The following is a 12,718-nucleotide window of genomic DNA, read 5'->3' on the forward strand; positions in this document are numbered from 1 at the left end:
TCAAACTTTTGCAACGTTTGTAATATTCCGCGGCAACTTCTGGTAGAGTCTGAAAACGGCTGTAGTTACACTAAGGATTCAACGCAAGTCACAACCTTGATATGTCTAGAATTGCCTTTGCGGTTTTTGATCGCGATAACTTTCGTGAAAATTTCGTTGAAACTTCGTTGACAACCGTGCCCGCAGTAGTCTAAATCTTGTCAACGAAATTATTCGTTTTTAACCGATTTTCAACTTTTCTTATCGACTTTTAACTTTTGTTATCGATCGTTGATTTTTTTTCAACGGGAGTTAAGCAAAATCAGTACTGTAAATGGCATTCTGAAGGATACATTGGGACACCAAAGTATCATCACTTTAATACTAGGTCTTGGTGCTAGAGAATCAGTAATTGCCATAGATGTTATATTACAAACAAAGGGTACCCTAAATGACTCAGGGTACCCTCCAAGTTGAAGTAATGACTCGGGGTACCCTCCAAGTTGAAGTAATGACTCAGGGTACCCTCCAAGTTACAGCAATAACTAAGGGTACCCGCCAAGTTATAGTAATGACAAAGGGTACCCTCCAAGTTGAAGTTATGACTAAGGGTACCCTCCAAGATATAGTAATGACTAAGGGTACCCTCCAAGTTGAAGTAATGACTCAGGGTACCCTCCAAGTTATAGCACAAACTAAGGGTACCCTCCAAGTTAAAGTAATGACTAAGGGTACCCTCCAAGTTAAAGTTATGACTAAGGGTACCCTCCAAGTTGAAGTAATGACAAAGGGTACCTTCCAAGATATAGTAACGACTAAGGGTACCCTCCAAGTTGATTTAATGACTAAGGGTACCCTCCAAGATATAGAGATGACTAAGGGTACCCTCCAAGTTAAAGTAATGACTTAGGGTACCCTCCAAGTTAAAGTTATGACTAAGGGTACCCTCCAAGTTGAAGTAATGACAAAGGGTACCTTCCAAGATATAGTAACGACTAAGGGTACCCTCCAAGTTAAAGTAATGACTTAGGGTACCCTCCAATATATAGTAATGACTAAGGGTACCCTCCAAGTTGAAGTAATGACTCAGGTACCCTCCAAGTTATAGCAATGACTAAGGGTACCCGCCAAGTTATAGCAATGACAAAGGGTACCCTCCAAGTTGAAGTAATGACTCAGGGTACCCTCCAAGTTGAAGTAATGACTAAGGGTACCCTCCAAAGTTGAAGTAATGACTCAGGGTACCCTCCAAGTTATAGCACAAACTAAGGGTACCCTCCAAGTTAAAGTAATGACTAAGGGTGCCCTCCAAGTTAAAGTTATGACTAAGGGTACCCTCCAAGTTGAAGTAATGACAAAGGGTACTTTCCAAGATATAGTAACGACTAAGGGTACCTTCCAAGTTGATTTAATGACTAAGGGTACCTCCAAGATATAGAGATGACTAAGGGTACCCTCCAAGTTAAAGTAATGACTTAGGGTACCCTCCAAGTTAAAGTTATGACTAAGGGTACCCTCCAAGTTGAAGTAATGACAAAGGGTACCTTCCAAGATATAGTAACGACTAAGGGTACCCTCCAAGTTAAAGTAATGACTTAGGGTACCCTCCAATATATAGTAATGACTAAGGGTACCCTCCAAGTTGAAGTAATGACTCAGGGTACCCTCCAAGTTATAGTAATGACTAAGGGTACCCTCCAAGTTGAAGTTATGACTCAGGGTACCCTCCAAGTTAAAGTAATAACTAAGGGTACCCTCCAAGTTGAAGTAATAACTAAGGGTACCCTCCAAGTTGAAGTAATGACTAAGGGTACCCTCCAAGTAAAAGTAATGACTAAGGGTACCCTTCAAGTTGAAGTAATGACAAAGGGTACCCTCCAAGTTAGTTATGACTAAGGGTACCCTTCAAGATAAAGTTATGACTAAGGGTACCCTCCAAGTTGAAGTAATGACTCAGGGTACCCTCCAAGTTGACTTACTTGGTCCTGGTGGTCCTCCTGGTCTCATCATCATAGGACCAGGGTTCATCATTCCTGGTCGGGGTGGTCCGTCTGGTCCTCCCATGACTGGCTGGAATCCCGGTGGCCTGGTCTGTGCAGCGTAATTCTGAGGTGGTGGAACCCTTGCCCCTGCGGGTGCAGGGGCTCCAGGAGGAGCTTTCTGTTGTTGACCGGTGAACAGATTACTATGAATCTTACCAGCCTGGAATGCAGCGGCTACAGAAGGAGGAGGACCAGAGACAAAGATTTTAACAGAGAATGTCTAATTAAAACAACACGCCTAAGAGTGGAATGTTGGCGATGGGTTACTTTATACACAACACAGAGATATCGGAATCCACTCTATGCATTTAACACACAGATATCTGAATCTACTCTATGCATTTAACACACAGATATCTGAATCTACTCTATGCATTTAACACACAGATATCTGAATCTACTCTATGCATTTAACACACAGATATCTGAATCTACTCTATGCATTTAACACACAGATATCTGAATCTACTCTATGCATTTAACACACAGATATCTGAATCTACTCTATGCATTTAACACACAGATATCTGAATCTACTCTATATGCATTTAACACACAGATATCTGAATCTACTCTGCATTTAACACACAGATATCTGAATCTACTTTATGCATTTAATAAAAGTACATGTGATTATATTGTGCTCACCTGAGTGCTGCAGAACACAATGCAACATTTGGTAGAATGCATTTTTTTACAATTATTGATGAAGAGAATTGTTCTCCATATTCAAACGTATATGCACGGCCCTCAAAGCTGATTTAATTAGACGAACATTTCCTGTAGAAATCTCAACTTTTGTTGGGATGGAAATTATACATAATATCAGGAACTGTGAGATTTGCCTAAAAAAAATATACAAACTATGTAATGGAATGCAGTGCAAAAACTATGTAATGGATGCAGTGCACAAACTATGTAATTGGATGCAGTGCACAAACTATGTAATGGGATGCAGTGCACAAACTACATGTAATGGGATGCAGTGAACAAACTATGTAATTGGATGCAGTGCACAAACTATGTAATGGGATGCAGTGCACAAACTATATAATGGGATGCAGTGCACAAACTATGTTATGGGATGCAGTGCACAGACTATGTAATGGGATGCAGTGCACAGACTATGTAATGGAGTGCAGTGCACAAACTACAGTATGTAATGGGATGCAGGGCACAAACTACATGCAATGGGATGCAGTGCACAGACTATGTAATGGGATGCAGTGCACAAACTACATGTAATGGGATGCAGTGCAAAAACTACGTAATGGGATGCAGTGCACAAACTATGTTATGGGATGCAGTGCACAGACTATGTAATGGGATGCAGTGCACAGACTATGTAATGGGATGCAGTGCACAAACTACAGTATGTAATGGGATGCAGGGCACAAACTACATGCAATGGGATGCAGTGCACAGACTACGTAATGGGATGCAGTGAACAAACTACTGTATGTAATGGGATGCAGTGCACAAACTATGTAACTTACAGAATCATGAGTAAGATATGTATCACAGTAGTCACAGTAGTACCTGTAGAAAGACAAACAATAATTTAAAATTATAACAAAGCAAAAATAAATACTGCAGATGCATGTACATCAATAATAACATACTATACATTCACATTGAAGTAAATTAGAGTAACTTTGAGAATGAAAGTTAGATGTTTCCATGTGAGGGATAAAGTAAATGATGTATATCATATAATTACCACAAATATTAATTACTATATTAATACAGATGGTACAAACAAAGAATAAAAGATGAACTTTTGTAGTATCAGCTGCAACTTAAGTGGAAGGAATAAACGTTTGGATCGTGGAAGACCCTGTCACAGCAATAGTACTAGTAGTGTCTACGAGGGTGTACTATGTGTGGGCTAGTATGTGTGTTCTAGTATGTGTGTACTAGTAGTACACACATATACCATGTCACCTTAAAGGCATTGAAGACTTGCCCCAAAAACCATGTGCCGCACTAAGAAAAAGTCAACTTTATGTTGCTTGCAAGTGAAGTTTTCTTCTTGTCGCTACAAAATGCAGACAGTAATGAAACGTGATACCTTGTTATCTTTTATCTAGACCTGAGATGTCCATCGCTGCTATATACACTGTGTTGTGGGTATTGACCGTAGCTGTATGTATTGACTGTACACTGGTATCTAATTACCGACGGTAGCAAGTTGTATGTGTATAATGCTGGGGTCGATGGTGGTGTCTTACACTTCTGTTTCACCTCATTTGAAACTAGGTTAAATTACCGACATGAGACGTTTCTTTGTGCGCGAGTCTTCACACCCTTTAAACAGATCCGATGGGAATTGAAACTTACTTCATTTCAGATGTATTCAATGCACAAGGGCAGATGGATAAGGACGTCCTGCAAACCTAAAGAATATATAATGAAAAACATGATATTATAAATCATTTAAAATAAATCAATAAGAAATAAAAAGGCTAAAAGCTGTGACATCCAGGTGAAGATATTTAATAAATTATTTTTAAGGTCCTCGTGTAGAGCCCATGAGCAATGACTATAGTGGAACAACATTCTGGATCAAATATGAAATGGATTGACATTTCTAATAAGATAAGATTATAATTTAAAGTTGACGAAACTTTAACTAAAAGTTTCCAGGTATCAACACACATACAGTGAAAGTTATTAAACAAACAAACTGGCATTACAAATGCAAACTTGACAAGCTTAAGCCTCAAATGCAACAGCAGTTGCTACTTCCAAAAGCATTCTAAAATTGGATTTACAAATACATATCATAACAACACACATATAATTCAAGGTATATATACTATGTATATACTACAAAGTACAAACTAACATAAGTAAAATAAACCATGAAAACAATTTAGTATTTTGGGCATTTCTCTCTATATGTTTTTTTTCTTTATAATTTACTCTTTGCATAGTTTGTTTATGTGTGGTCAAACAATTCATTGTGAAAATCTCTTAAGTAAAACTGTCAGTAAACCCCCCTCCCCCCTCCCCCCACTTGGGAATACATATCAGCAATTTCACTACTTTCAAGATTGTCCAACAAACAGGAGACTAGATGACTAATAACAGTTGGTTGACAGTGGTTTACCAATAAAGGTTCAGGTACTAATTTAGAATCAGTACCATTCGACTACCCGACAGACTCATTCACTCGGTGCACCTATTCACTGACTGTTATTAGTTAGCTTACCCATTCATATGCAGACATGTCAACTCCCGGCCTCCTGGTTTCATATTCTATTCTCTCGTTTTTTTAATGTTTCATCACTTGCGAAATTTCTGAATATAGCCAACAGTTAGTCCTATGCCTATCGCGTTGTAGCAGACAGCTTTCTGTGTTTGTTTTTCTAAAAGTTCCAGACAGCTGCTACTACCTCTCCTCAAATATTTTTACTTACCATTGTTTATTTTCACTCTTGCATGCTTCAACTTTGATACTCCCTTTGTTTCTATTATTCTCCACTTGTTTTGATCATATGTACACTTGCTTCCTTAGTATGCATAATTTCCTTTTATATTCTCATTTGCATAAATTCTTGTTATGTAATATACCTTGATTAACAGATAGTTTGCTAAATAAAGATTCATTCTGTTCCTGTACACCAGCCTCAAAACATCTCTTTTCTTTCCTTCAGTACCTACCTGTACAAATATTAGTTGGAGTTAACTTGTCCTATTTTCATTTATGGACTTAGTTTCTCTACAGCGTAATAAGTTTACTCTAAAAATAGATTGACTGTTTATAAACACGTTACGACTGACACAGTGCTGTGCGGGACTCTCGACCAATATCAGGCTGAGCTTTGTCAGATCTCAGACTTCGCCCAATGTCGTTATTGTACATTGGCCTTGGTCGAGTCCTGAATACAGTACAGTAGTACGGCGTGCACTGTGCATATGCCATGGTGCACAAGTTTAATAAACACAAGTTGTCGTCACTTGTTTGTTTAAGCGGCGTACCAAATATGTGCAGTTCTCATGTAGGCTACTTGTATACGACAAAAAACAGTTAAGTTCTATGCTGGCAAACACTTTACCTGCGTCCTCTTAGATGCTAGGTGAGTATCACACCTTAAACTACGATTTAAGAAACGGCTGTTTCAAACATCTCACTTATTCTTTTGGCGACTTAAATCCCTATTCTTTGAGCACAATAGCATAACCTGCGTATAAACTTGTACAGGGATTATGTGAGGTGTCTATGCGGCAATTTGTTTGTCAACAATTTTATACATTTTGTCCATTACCTTTTATTAGTGGAAGTCCAAACATTAAAAAATATCCTAGCAAACAACAAAGGTGGTCTCCACCATAGTGAAAGATGATTTATGATTAGGCTTAAGTACTGTAGTAGGCTACATTGACTTAGCTGGGCCTAACCTAGCATAGGCTACAATAAGCAACTTATTTGTAACCTGTTGTAACGTATCGTTAGCAGTCCTTGCTTACCTGTACAGTTACTAAACCCCAAGGGTGTTTATAGGTAAGTTAGTCTTATTTGGGTTCTACCGATAGACCTTTCTTCGATTTGGTTAACTTAGAATATATCGATGATTCCGTTCACTGCATTGTGCTCCAGTCCTTCGTAGCTCTGTAATAAGTTCTGTTTACATGTCATATAATGCTATTGTAGGCTAGGCGCATATGACTTTCGTACACTTCTATACCAACTGACCACGTACTTTCGCCGTACCCACGCCGACCTTGTTAGTAATAAGAACAGAGCTACTGTATGTATGTATGGAACGCCAAATAACTACATCATCACCAATGGCATTGCAATGGATAGGCTACAGTATTCAGTCCAAGGATAATGATATATGACATCGTTACAATTGAGCTGAAATGTTATTTTTGCTTTTATACTTAAAGATTTGTCCGCACAGGCGGTGTTGTAGACTCGAATCAGACTCGAGTCACAATTTTTCTTTCTTGTGACTCAGCTATACAAGATCATGTTGTCTGTTACCCCGAGAAGTTCTTTTTTTCTCCGTTGGCGTTTAGTTAAGTTTTAATTCGTTTTCGAAACATAATCCTGTCCCCGTTTTAGTACATTACTTGCAGATCCCCAGCATAAAGCGATAGTGATATGACAATGCTTTGGGGGTTAGGGTTGGGTGGTTGGGGGAAATCATCACCTCTAACGCAGGTGGAATTCATCATGTTTTTGTTGGAAAACGAATCGTACGGGAGTAAAATTAGCAAGGTGGACTTTTTGAGCGATGATATAGACTTGAAAATAATTATCTAAATATCAGTAGCCAACATAGGCGTAGGAGACGGGGGGGGGGGGCTGGGGGCCACAGCCCCCCCCCCCCCACACAAGATATTTTTGTGAAAATTGGGCAAATGGTTAAACTTATATTATTATTATCATTATTATTGTAATGACTTCCCTAAAAATGATAACCGATATAGAAGGGTAACTTATTTTATGTAATTGGCATGCGATGTAATAACCAATGCATGCCTATATGAGATGTACATTATTTTGTTGAGCGTGCTGAGCGCGCCAAAGATTTTGGTTATATTTTTCGGGCAAGTCGTTACAGCCCCCTCGAATCAAATTGGGCTCTTATGCCTATGGTATCCAATATTATTAAACCCACCTAAGCGTTGTAGCTTCTGTGCGGTTACATCAATTGCCAGTCCCCTTACAGAAACGGCCCCGATAATTATAGACTTCCCTAAAATCTTCGAATTCTAGCTATACGCATCTATACACTCTATATAATGGCCCATATCGGTTATGTAGGAGCTACAAAGTAGTGTGGGCAAGCAGGGAAAAAAAGACGTTCGGGATCATCCGTCACCATGAGAATTTAAGCTTTGTGGATGATATACGGAGGCCGAGAGAGAACATCGAAACTTCAACATTCAGGTCAAAATTATGACTACCTTTTAATTTCCCTGAACTTTAATCCTTTGTCTCAAAATCTCGACAATTTCATCTTACATTTTTGGACAAATTCATTCGAAATTGAGACTGTTTCGACTTTTATCTTTATGAAATTTCGACAAATTATACTACAACTTTGACTATTTATCTCATATTTGATTTAACTCATTCTGTGTAGAATACTCAGTTGAGAAGATCGTTGATCTTGATATTTCGATTATACATATTTTTCATAACTTCGAATTCACATATTTATTTGTTTAAAGTTTTTTTTATCCCTGAATCACGACTTTTCATTACAATTACCACAACAACTTCAAAACAATAGGATATTTTGTCAAGGACAAACTAAAACGAATGACAGCGAATGACAATTGACTTTGTACAGGGTTAATTATCATTTGCGAATGACAGCGAATGAAAACGAATGACAACGAAAGACGGTGGTGAGTGGAGATAGAATGATTAGCGGAGTGGAGTAAATGCGGTTATTGGTTTTCTGCGCAAAAATGATTAAAGAGAAATCGCATGTTACGTGGCTGCAGGGTTTTGGTGTAATTTACGGATAGAAACCCCAGGGAAAGCCTTTGTGTGAGAATGCGCTTGAGTGCTGTGCTTTTGACATTTACCTATGTAGATTTATATAGAAAGATAACTGAAGTAATTGTTAGGTGCTGGCTAATAGGTATGTTTGAAACTGATATATCCACGATTAATTTGGGTGGAAAATGCTATGATATTTGCTCGGATTTTTGCAACTTTAACCCCGATTTTAGATATGGCGCCCCTTTGCCCCCCTTCCCTACGCCGCTGTTACAGAGTAGCTCCTTAACTGGCGCTGATTTCCTCTTTTTCCAGTCTCTTTTGCCCACCCCCCCCCCCCCTTTAAAAAAAATCCTCATAGAAATGTCCAATATAAGGACTCTTGAAATTTTTAGCCGTTTCAAGGTTATAGTATTGTTAGTTTCTAACAATTAATATCGAAAAATGACGTTAAATTTACTTTTTAAAATCAGACTTACAATTTCGCTTACTATAAGGTGCGTTTGTATCTTGTCCGTACTTTACTAGATCTGTAAGCCAAGCACTTCGCGTCCACTCGGTTTGCGTGGCATTAATATACCCACGAATTCTGAACTGTGATATCTGGTTGAAGCAAATGTCTGTGCTGTCATTACTGTCATTCGTTTTAGTCAAGGCAATTTTTTAGTGTGTACAACATATTGTCATTCGTTATGTGTAACGCAATTGTCATTCGTATTAGTAACACCCTTTTGTCAGCAGTACCAAAAACAATAAGGAAACCCTGACTAGAACTATGCTTACTTAACACTTAACAGATTTAGGGACGTTGTATGGATTTGCATATTGCCCCGGTTTACTGTACCGCTACGACCAGTGGCGCCGCCAATGGGGCGCCAGGGGGCACGTGCGCCCCTGGAAAACCTAGTGCCCCCCGAGTGCCCCCCCCCCCATCTGAGATTTGGGTTGGTAAAAAAATATATATATATATATTTTGTTATATTCAACTCCCATCATCTGAGTTGGTTTTTCATAAGGACAAAGAAGCACAGTAATTCGTATTTTCTTCAAATCAGCTGCGAAAAAATGAAAAAGTTTATCCTTGAACGTCGGGTATCGAAGTCGTAACCCGCGCCATCACAACAGGTGTCGATATTTACATTGAATGTGTTAGTGCTCACGCCATACCAGCGGATATACACGTCCGCTTCGCGAGCTACATGACTGTGAGAAAGGAGGGTACTGCAATATGTTGCCTTGGTCTGAGGTTGACAGGTTAGGAGCTGACGAAATGTGAGAATGTGAGGGTCCGCAGGCACCATACTTGCCTATATTTGTGGACCCATATATTAACCCTGTTGTGTAGGGGTGCAGAGGTCATTTGAGGTCAGATGCTTGTAGGAACAAATGTGCGAATGTTCACACCTGCATACTGAGCCATACTCGATGTGTGATCAAACTTTGGATTGCATGGTGAGATCCCTGATAGGAGCCAATAACGATGCTGGAACCTGTTACATAATGGGCGAAAACGAGAAGGACAAGAAAGGAGTCGGGGGTCATGCACACATTAATTCAACAAATGTAGGTTCTATTGATATAGGGTTAGGCATAATATCGACAGCATGTGGTTCATATCCTCTGCAAAATTCTGCGCCTTGTTAAAATCTTTACCTCAAAAATAGCAATTTCTTCAGATATCTTCAGATCGAATTTAGCATCAAATGTGGCAGCATTTTGCATCTAGCCCATCCTCCGATGCGAAAACTTTCCAAAGGGGAGGGGGCAGTGGCGGCGGAACCGGGGGGATTGGGGGGCTCAGCCCCCCAATGAAAAAGTTGAGGGGGCAAATGCATGATAAGCCCCCCCCCCCCAATATTTACCAAGGCTCCGAAACGTGCATCTGCCCATTTTTCAATGCATACTTGTCGATCTGTCCGATGCACACGTATACTATATAGGTGTAATAATTTTAGTAAATGCTGGGGGGACCCTCGGCCCGTCCCCTGGCTAGAGACCACATTGTCACCCCAACCGCGTCTTCACGCCCCGTGAAAAGTGGAAGCAGTGAGTGTGAGTACCGGTAAGCGCAACACAACTTCGTCTTAGGCCAATGACTTGCTTCATTTCAGCCATTTCTCCAACATCCCCTTACTCAGAGTACACTCAAGAACGTCTTTGCGAGTACACTACGAGTAATAGCTACTCTCTTAAAACACCATCGAATATACAAATTACAATGTTTTTACAGACTTTTACTTGCAATCTGAGAAATTGCAGGCTTGAGACCCATATTTTAGGGCTAGGTATTAGCAGCATAAAACACTCGGGAAGTGCCGTTTCCGGCCATCTGGGGGTTTGAAAAACCAAAAATGTTCTTGTACGCTCCGCGCCAACCGTTGTTGTCGCTCCGCTTAGATAGTCTCAACACATTGGCCCCCCAATAATTTTCCCGTTCCGCCGCACCTGGAGGGGCACCCCCTCCCCTTAGACCCCTCCCACAGGACGGCGATCCGTATCCACCTAAGTGCCCCCCATCAAATGCTGGTGCCCCCCCCCCTGTGCCCGCCACTGGCTACGACGCAGTCGTGGTTGCTCGTCATCCGATGAATGGAGAGTAGAATCATCAGAACTGTCACTAAGGTACGATGTTGGAACTGTCAGTCGAGGCAGGGACATATCTCTAGTGTCGGTGTTATATTCGGGAAGATTTCCATGGAGTAGTGGAACTGGTAGACTGGGTGATGGGCAAGGACGTATTTCCCTCCAGCGAACCGTTTTGTTTGGACCAGAGCCATCGGCCGTTGTCGTTTGGACAGGAGAGAACCTTATAAACGTTAGCTCCCCACTCATCTGCAATCTTTTGTCTTCCCGGGGGTGGTTTTTGGTGGAGACGTTGGTACCAGCTTTCAGTGGTATTTCCTAAGCACATATTTGTCAAGTGTCGTTAAAGTGCTGCAGCCTGATGTTTTAGCGTCTCCTCTGCTTTCTTGTGGGCCATCTGGAGGGCTTCATTATGTGCGAAAATCCACTCATCTACTGAATCTGCGGTTTGCGAGTGTGGTTGATTCAACAAGAAATCTACATGTAAAAAAAGGCTCCCTGCAATACATCAAAATAAAACGGGGGAAAACCCAATTGGGAGAGGGAGGGGTGCATTGTAGGCCGTACAAAACTTCTGGTAGATACCGGGGGCGGATGCAGCCTGATGTTTTAGCGTCTCCTCTGCTTTCTTGTGGGCCATCTGGAGGGCTTCATTATGTGCGAAAATCCACTCATCTACTGAATGTGCGGTTTGCGAGTGTGGTTGATTCAACAAGAAATCCACATGTAAAAAAAGGCTCCCTGCCATACATCAAAATAAAACGGGGGAAACCCAATTTGGCTCGGAGAGGGAGGGTTGCATTGTAGGCCGTACAAAACTTCTGGTAGATACCAGGGGCGGATGCAGGATTTGTGATGGGGGGGGGGGCGGGGTCTGACTGGTCCAGCCGCGCCTGAACGTAAGGCTATCCAAGCGGAGTGCCACCATCGGTTGGCGCGGAGCGTACCCCCAAAATTTTGTCTTTACAACCCCCCCCCCCCCAGATGGCCGGAAACGGAACTTCCCGAGTATTCTAAGCTGCATGTACCTAGCCTGAAAATATGGATCTCATGTCTGCAATTTCTCAATTGATGAGGAAAAAAAAGTCTATGAAATATGGTAATACATATGAGATGAGTTGAGATGATACAAAAATCATAATGCCTTTAGCCCCCAATCCCCCATCCCGTTCCGTCACCACTGTTTGATGCAGGGCCGGATCCAGGATTCTGAAAGGGTGAGGGGTTCGGCCTCCAGTGATCCTAGGGTCTAAGGGGAGTGGGTTTCCCTCTATCCATTGTGAAATTCTTGGATATTTAAGTACAACAGGGAACCCCCTTCAATTTAGCCATGCAGAGCACCTCTCTCTTTTTTTTCTCTCCTTTTTTCTCTTTTTTTTCCTTTTTTTGGGGGGCCAAGAGCAGGGGGGCCGGACCCCCTGGACCCCCCTGGATCCGCGCCTGGATACTCAGACCAGCGTCTCTTCTTAGAGGGTGGAAGTTTTTTTCAACAGATCATGTAGGGTTCTGCTAAAACGTTCTGCATGGTCATTACCATCTGGCTAATAAGGGGTAGTTCTCGTATTGGTAATGTTATGAATCTGACAAAGCTGTTGAATTAACGCCGATTCAAAATTCCTTCCTTGATCAGAGTGCAACCGACGGGTGC

At 41.1% G+C, this 12,718-nt stretch overlaps 1 protein-coding gene and 1 pseudogene across 10 annotated transcripts in view; one reads left to right on the plus strand and one right to left on the minus strand.

The window, feature by feature from the left end:
- The window catches only part of LOC139982459 (DNA-directed RNA polymerase III subunit RPC2-like), a 43,625-nt pseudogene extending 36,823 nt beyond the window's left edge, over positions 1–6,802 (minus strand).
- The window catches only part of LOC139982453 (uncharacterized), a 564,762-nt gene that overhangs the window by 383,229 nt on the left and 168,815 nt on the right, over positions 1–12,718 (plus strand). The gene's annotated exons all lie outside the window — the stretch shown is intronic.

Source organism: Apostichopus japonicus, chromosome 16 (assembly GCF_037975245.1).
Source record: "Apostichopus japonicus isolate 1M-3 chromosome 16, ASM3797524v1, whole genome shotgun sequence".
NCBI lineage: Eukaryota > Metazoa > Echinodermata > Holothuroidea > Aspidochirotida > Stichopodidae > Apostichopus > Apostichopus japonicus.